Raw genomic sequence first — 8,247 nt, forward strand, 5'->3', positions numbered from 1 at the left:
CATCACTCTAATACCAAAACCTGATAAAGGTACTATAAGAACAGAAAACTACAGGCAATCGCCCTAATGAATAAAGATAAAAATTCTCAACAAAATACTTGCAAATTGAATCCCATGGTATGGCACATTAAAAGACTTATACACTGTGACTGAGTGGGGTTCATTCCAGGCACACAAAGGGGGTTCAGTGCAAGAAAATCAATCAATGTAATACAACACATTAACAAATCAAAAGATAAAAATCACATCATTATCTCAATTGATAATGAAAAGGCATCCAACATAATTCAGCATGCTTTTCTCATAAAAATACTTCAAAAGATAGGAATGAAGGAAACTTCCTTAATACGATAAAGGATATATATGAAAAACCCAAGCCAGCATTGTACTCAATGGTGAGAGTCTGAAAGCCTTACCCCTAAGATTAGGAATGAGACAAGGATGCCCCTGTTACCACTGTTATTTACCATTGTTGTAGAAGTTCTAGCTAGAGCAATTAAGCAGGAAAAAGAAATAAAAGACAAGCAGTCCATAAAGGAAGAAGTAAAACTCTCATTATTTGCAGATGGCATGATCCTATATTTGGAAAATTCACAGAAATATATGGCAAAGTTATTTGAGTTAATAAATAAATTCAGCAAAGTGGTGGGATACAACATTAACACACATAAACCAGCAGTGTTTCTCTCCACTGGTAATGACCTAGTTGAGGAGGCAATTAAGAAAAAAATCCCAGTCACAATAGCAGCTAAAAGAAACAAGTATCTGGCAATAAATTTAACCAAGGGTGTAAAAGACCTCTTCACTGAAAGCTACAAAACATTGCTAAAAGAAATCAAAGAAGACCTAAATAGGAGGAAAGACATTCCATGTTCATGGATAAGAAGGCTAAATGTCATTAAGATGTAAATTCTAGACTTCCGGAGAAGATGGCGGCTTAGTAAGATGCGCGGGTCTTAGTTCCTCCTCCAGAACAGCTACTAAAGAAATAGAAATGGTACAGAACAGCTCCTGGAGCCACGACAGAGACCAAAAAGACAGCGTACCCCATTCTGGAATGGCTGAACCGGCAGGGAGAATCCGCAGCGATCTGGCACCTAAAGCGGTAAAAAATGGCGAGAGTATCAGTGTCCGATGAAGAAATGTTGGAGCTCAGAGAAGCTTTTGCCAAAGTTGATACGAATGGCAATGGGTACATCAGCTGCACTGAGTTGAATGATCTGTTCAAGGCTGCTTGCTTGCCTCTGCCTGGCTACAGAGTGAGAGAAATTACAGAAAACCTGATGGCTACAGGCGATTTGGACAAAGATGGAAGGATCAGCTTTGATGAGTTTATGAAGGTTTTTCATGGACTCAAAAGCACAGAGGTTGCCAAGACCTTTAGAAAAGCAATCAATAAGAAAGAAGGCATCTGTGCCATCGGGGGTACCTCAGAGCAGTCTAGTATTGGCACCCAACACTCATATTCAGAGGAAGAGAAGTATGCCTTTGTCAACTGGATAAACAAAGCTCTGGAAAATGATCCCGATTGTCGACATATCATCCCAATGAATCCAAACATGAATGACCTCTTTAATGCAGTCGGGGATGGCATTGTTCTTTGTAAAATGATCAACCTGTCAGTGCCAGACACAATTGATGAGAGAACAATCAACAAAAAGAAACTCACCCCTTTCACCATCCAGGAAAACTTGAACTTGGCTCTGAATTCTGCTTCTGCCATCAGGTGCCACGTGGTGAACATTGGCGCTGAGGACCTAAAGGAGGGGAAGCCTTACCTGGTGCTCGGACTTCTGTGGCAGATCATCAAGATCGGGCTGTTTGCCGACATCGAAATTAGCAGAAATGAAGCTTTGATTGCTCTTTTGAGAGAAGGGGAGAGTATGGAGGATTTGATGAAACTCTCCCCTGAAGAGCTCCTGCTGAGATGGGATAATTTCCATCTTGAAAATTCAGGCTGCAACAAAATCAACAACTTCAGTACTGGCATCAAGGACTCAAAAGCTTATTACCACCTGCTCGAGCAGGTGGCTCCAAAAGGAAACAAAGAAGGCATCCCTGCTGTCGTTATTGACATGTCAGGACTGACAGAGAAGGATGACATCCAGAGAGCTGAGTGCATGTTGCAGCAGGTGGAGAGGCTGGGCAGCCGGCAGTTTGTCACGGCCACAGATGTTGTCCAAGGGAACCCTAAGTTGAACTTGGCTTTCATTGCCAACCTCTTAAACAGATACCCTACCCTACACAAACCAGAGAACCAGGACATCGATTGGGGGGCTCTGGAAGGTGAGACGAGAGAAGAACGGACATTTAGGAATTGGATGAACTCATTGGGCGTTAACCCTTGAGTCAATCATTTGTACAGTGACTTATCATATGCCCTGGTGATCTTCCAGCTCTATGAAAAGATTAAAGTCCCTGTTGACTGGAACAGAGTAAACAAACCACTATATCCGAAACTGGGGGGCAATATGAAGAAGCTTGAGAATTGTAACTATGCAGTGGAATTGGGGAAGAACCAAGCTAAGTTTTCCTGGTTGGCATTGGTGGACAAGATCTCAATGAAGGAAACCGGACTCTCACATTGGCCTTGGTTTGGCAGCTAATGAGAAGGCACACACTGAACATCCTCGAAGAAATTGGGGGAGGACAGAAGGTCAACGATGACACTATTGTCAACTGGGTGAATACGACATTGAAGGAAGCGGGGAAAACGTCGTCCATCTCCAGTTTCAAGGATCCAAAGATCTGTACCAGCCTACCTGTTCTGGATCTCATCGATGCCATTCAACCAGGTTCCATTAACTATGACCTTTTGAAGACAGAAGACCTGGGTGATGAAGAGAAGCTCAACAATGCTAAATATGCCATCTCCATGGCCCAAAAGATTGGCGCGAGAGTGTACGCTCTCCCAGAAGACCTGGTTGAAGTGAGCCCCAAGATGGTCATGATGGTGTTTGCATGCCTCATGGGGAGAGGAATGAAGAGGGTGTGAGCCCGGCAGGCGGGGTCGGATGCAGGCACCTGATGCTCCTGGAAACTCGGGGAGCTGTCACAAGCCTCTCTCTATCACCTCTCCCCTACGCTCTGCCTCCCTTGACTTTGTTCTCCAACCTTACAGAATGGCACCGTCTTTGGGGCTCACCTCTGCTGGCCACCCTTGTCTCTGGGCCCTTTAGAACATCTGATAAATCAGAGAGGCCGTGGGGGGTCCCAAGAGTAGCCAACAGAATAAGCTTCATCATCAGAGCCTTTGTTCAGAACTGGGGTCCCAAATATCATCATCTTTTCATGCTTCCATCCAGTAAGAGGCTCTCTGTTGTTAACTGTAAGGTTTGGGCTCAGACTAGATCTGACATCTTGAATACTGTGCCATCAAGTATAGGTTCATCATTTTTGGCCAAAGGTTGACTCCAAAGAGGGTGTAATGAAGCAGCCAACCACCAGAGGGCAGCGTGGGGTTGTAACCAATCCTCTATCCTTTGGGGTGCTGCCTCTTCAATATAGTTAGCCCTGTGCCTTAGGTCTAGTTTTTGTGGTGTGGCTAAATAAATATCTGGTGACATTTGGAAAAAAAAAAAAGATGTAAATTCTACCCAAAGAACAGATTCAATGCAATCTAAATCAAAATTCCAACAACCTACTTTGCAAATGTGGAAAAGCTAGTTTATCAAGTTTATTTGGAAGGAAAAGGGGCCCAAAATAGCCAAAAAATCCTTCAAAAGAAGAGCAAAGCAGACTTACACTTCCTGACTTTAGAGCTTATTATAGAGTCACAATGGTCAAAACAGCATGGTGGGCGGGCAACGGTGGCTCATTGGCAGAGTTCTCACATGCCATGCCAGAGACTGGGGTTTGATTCCTGGTGCGTGCCCATGCAAAAACAAACAAACAAACAACAAAAACAAAAAACACGAAACATCATGGTATTGGCACAAAGATAGCATATTGACTGATGGAATTGATTTGAAAGTCCAGAAATAGACCCTCAGGTTTATGGTCAACTGATTTTTGTCAAGGCCCCCAAATCCACTGAACTGGGACAATATAGTCTCTTCAATAAATGAGGCCAAGAGTATTAGATATCCATATCCAAAGGACTGAAAGGGGATCTTTACCTTATACCATATACAAAAAAATTGAGTCAAAGTGGATCAAAGACCCAAATATATGAGCCAATACCATAAAATTCCTAGAAGAAAATGTAGGGGAATATCTTCAAGACCTAGTGGTAGGAGATAGCTTCTTAGACCTTACACCCAAAGCAAATCAATGAAGGGAAAAATAAGTAAATGGAAACTTCTCAAGATTGAGCAGTCTGAACTTCAAAGGACTTTGTCAAAAAGGTGAAGAAGCAGGCACGCACTGGGAGAGAATATTTGGAAACCATATGTGCTGGCTTTAAACTGTTTTATACCCCAGAAAAACCATATTTCTTTAATCCTCATTCAATATTGCCAGTTGGGATCTTTTTTATTGTTTCCATGGAGATGTGACTGACCAGATTGCGGGTGGTAAGTTTTGATTAGGTGGTTTCCATGGAGATGTGTCTCTACCTATTCAAGATGGAGTTGCTTACTAGAGTCCTTTAAGAGGGAAAATTTTGGAAAAACCTTCAGTGCCCACATATCCCATACAGCCAGAAATCTTTGGAGATGAAGGTAAATGCCCCTGGGGAAGCCATTAAAGAAGCCAGGAGAGAAAGTTAGCAGATGTCACCATGTGTCTTCCCAGTTGACAGAGGTGTTCAGGATTGCATCAGCCTTTCTTGAGCAAATGTAACCTCTTTTTGGTGACTTAATTTGGACACTTTCACAGCCTTAGAACTGTAAACTTACTAAACTCCCTTTTTAAAAGCTGTTCCATTTCTGATATAAATTCCCTTTTTAAAAGCTGTTCCATTTCTGGTATAAATTCCCTTTTTAAAAACTGTTCCATTTCTGGTATATTGCATTCCAGCAGCCTAAACAATCTGAAACACCATATATCTGATAAGGGTTTGATATCTAGTATATATAAAGAAATCCTACAACTCAACAATAAAGTACAAACAACCCAATTATAAAATGAGCAAAAGGTATGAGTAGACATTTTCCAAGCAGGAAATACAAATAGCTAAAAAGCACATGAAAAGATGTTCATCTTCATCAACTATTAGGGAAATGCAAATCAAAGTTACAATGAAATATCATCCAACATGTATAACATGGCCACTATAAAACAAGCAGGAAACTTAAATGTTGGAGAGGATGTGGAGAAATTGGGATACTTATTCATTGCTGGTGAAAATGTAAAATGGCACAGCCACTGTGGAAGACAGTTTGGTGGTTCCTCTGAAAACTAATATTAAGTTGCCCTATGACCTGGCAATTCTGTTACTTGGTATATACCCAGAAGATCTGAAAGCGAGATAAACAGATATCTGCACACCAATGTTCATAGTGGCATTATTCACAATTGCCAAAAGTTAGAAACAATCTAAGTATTCATCAACAGAGTGTGGATAAACAAATTGTAGATTATAAACATATGATAGAATATTATACAGCAGTAAGAAAGAATTAGGTCCTGAAGCATGTGACAACATGGATAAACTTTGAAGACAGAATGCTCAGTGAAATAAATCAGACACGGGACACATGCTGTTTGATTTCATTAATATGTACCCCTAGAAAATGTAAACTCAAAGTCTTAAAATGCAGAATAGGAGACCTGGAGATAGACAGAGGCTAGAGAAGGGAGAGCCTTTACCTAATATGCACAGAATTGTTAATGAGGTTGAACTTAAATGTTTGGTAATGGATAGAAATGATTGTAGTTTGTTATTGGGATTATAAGTAATAGTGCCATATTCAAGGTGAATTTGATTGAAAGGGGTTGTTTAAAGTCATTATCTCACCGACTAATAATGCAAATATAAATAAGTTCCCATATGATCTACTACATATGTATGACACTTGTGTACAGAGTTAATATTACAGTGGTAAATGGAGAAAAATTACCTATTAAATGCTATGGACTATATTTAACAGTAATACTTTGCTAGCACCACACCAATACTAAGTGTAAATATTTGAAGGTGATAAAGGATATGGGCTGTTGTGGGTTTTCTTTTTATGTATGTGTCTATCTGTTATTTTTCTCTTTGGAGCAATGAATATTATCTAAAATTGAGAGTGATGATTGTGCAACTGAGGATAATGTGATACATTCATTGTATACTTTGATAAAATACATGGTATGTGAATACATTTCAATAAAATCTGCAGACTCAATAAGTAAATAAATAAATAAACAGAAAATTACAAGTGCTGGAGAAGATGTGAAGAAATAGTTATACTCATTTGCTGTTGCTAGAAATGTAGAATAGTACAGCTGCTCTGGAAGGCAGTTTGGAGTTCCTCAGGAAGCTAAGTATAAAATTGCTATTTGGTCCAACAATCCCATAACTAGGGATATACTCAGAAGAACTGAAAACATGAGACATGATTAGACATTTGTACACTGATGTTTATGTCAGCATCATTCATGGTTGCCATTGGATAGAGGTGACTGAAGGGTCCATTGACTAATGAGCAGAAGGGCAAACTGTGGTGTATGCATGTGATGGAATATGGTGTGGCTACAGAAAGGAATGAAGTTCTGAGAAATGTGAGATGTATGAACCTAGATGGATATGGTGGGATATGGAAATCCTGTATTTTATGTATGATTGTTCAGTAAACCCACAACTTCTCTAATAAAGAAAAAATAATAATAAACTACAAATAATTTTACGCTATTACTCACTGTAAGTAAATATATCACCATCTTTTTGCTAAACATTACAAAGAATGAATCCAACCTATTTTCATGGCTGTGTCCCCTAAACAGATGGGGCATTATAGAAGGGAAAATGGGAGATGAGCTATGATGCTGAGTTTTAACTAGGATGTAGCGAGTGCCATGAAACATCTTTGTGGAGCAATCCATCGACAATTGTAAAAAGGATTAGAGTTTATAAGAGTAATCTTTGCTAGAAATAAATATTTGGGAGTTACTGTTAGAGCTAGGGAAGCATCTGAAATTGCCCAGCTACAAAAATTACAAGGCAGAAGAGTGAGGAATTCCCTCATTTCAGGATCAAATGCTAAGAAAGTAGCAAAGGAACAAAATTAGAAATGAACAAAGAACTAAAATAATCAGGAAACAATGTGGTCTTGATAAGAAGGCTAGAGAATGGTTAACAAGTCAACAGTGTAGGTGTCAGTGAGCCTTTAAGTTGGCTTCTGGCCTTCTCACTCCATTCTTATGTAAATAAGAATACATGGAATTCATATGCAAAAAATACCTTAAAGAGCTGTTTTCATTTATAAGAAGCCCAGTTGCAGGAAGTCTATTTTAAATCATTGTTGTCACTCTTGCCTCAAGGAGATTGTGGCTTTGAATTTTACTGTTCTTCTGGGAGTGCCTTAACAAAACTATGAATTTTTTTTCTGGTGATAATCTTAAATTACCCTTGCTCCTATTTTGGTGAGGAGGTCAATGAGGGAGAAGGGGAAGGACAAAAACTCTTCTAAAACATTTAGTAGTATATTCATTAGCAAGTTAAACCATACAGAAAGTTGACTCCATGCTGAAGTGACAGAAGGCACTCAATAGATACTTGAATTGACTTAAATTTGGTGGACTTTTTTGTGACTATTACTAAGGCTAAATGGGTAAAACAGATGTAATGTAGTAGCTGCCTGGTTAAAAATGCGGGCTTTGCTGTGACTCTCACTGCTTGTTTCTTAATAGCCCGGTATTAGCATTCTAGAGTTATAAATGTTTTTAAAATATTCAATGACTGTAATTTTGAAAATAAAACTAAGTTCAACAGCAGTTTTTTGAATGATAATCTGCAGAACACTGGACAAAGAAGGGAAAGGATTGTGCATTTAAAACCAAGGGGCTAGAATGTCATAAAAAGACATACCACCGTGACTCTTTGGCTTATAAAAGTGAGACTGAGTTTATGCTTTTATTTTTGTTTCATTTTTAATTGTTTTTGTTAACATTTATATGCTTTCCTTATTCATTTGTAATTGCAGGCAACTGGTATAAATCTCAATTATTGAATAGTCTCATTATGCTTATATTCTAAAGGAAATAAACCTGTTCCCAAACTGACAGCCATTAGTATAACTCTTTTTGATCTGCTAGACAGTGTGCAAAGTTATTCAGGTTTGTTTCTTGCTTATTGCATAGAGGATCTGTCCATCATCC

The 8,247-nt window shown here is 39.2% G+C and overlaps 1 pseudogene; it reads left to right on the forward strand.

Moving 5' to 3' along the window:
* Nucleotides 1-1,112: 1,112 nt before the first annotated feature.
* Nucleotides 1,113-3,176, forward strand: LOC143671282 (plastin-2 pseudogene; annotated as a pseudogene).
* Nucleotides 3,177-8,247: the final 5,071 nt, after the last annotated feature.

Source organism: Tamandua tetradactyla, chromosome X, assembly GCF_023851605.1.
Source record: "Tamandua tetradactyla isolate mTamTet1 chromosome X, mTamTet1.pri, whole genome shotgun sequence".
NCBI lineage: Eukaryota > Metazoa > Chordata > Mammalia > Pilosa > Myrmecophagidae > Tamandua > Tamandua tetradactyla.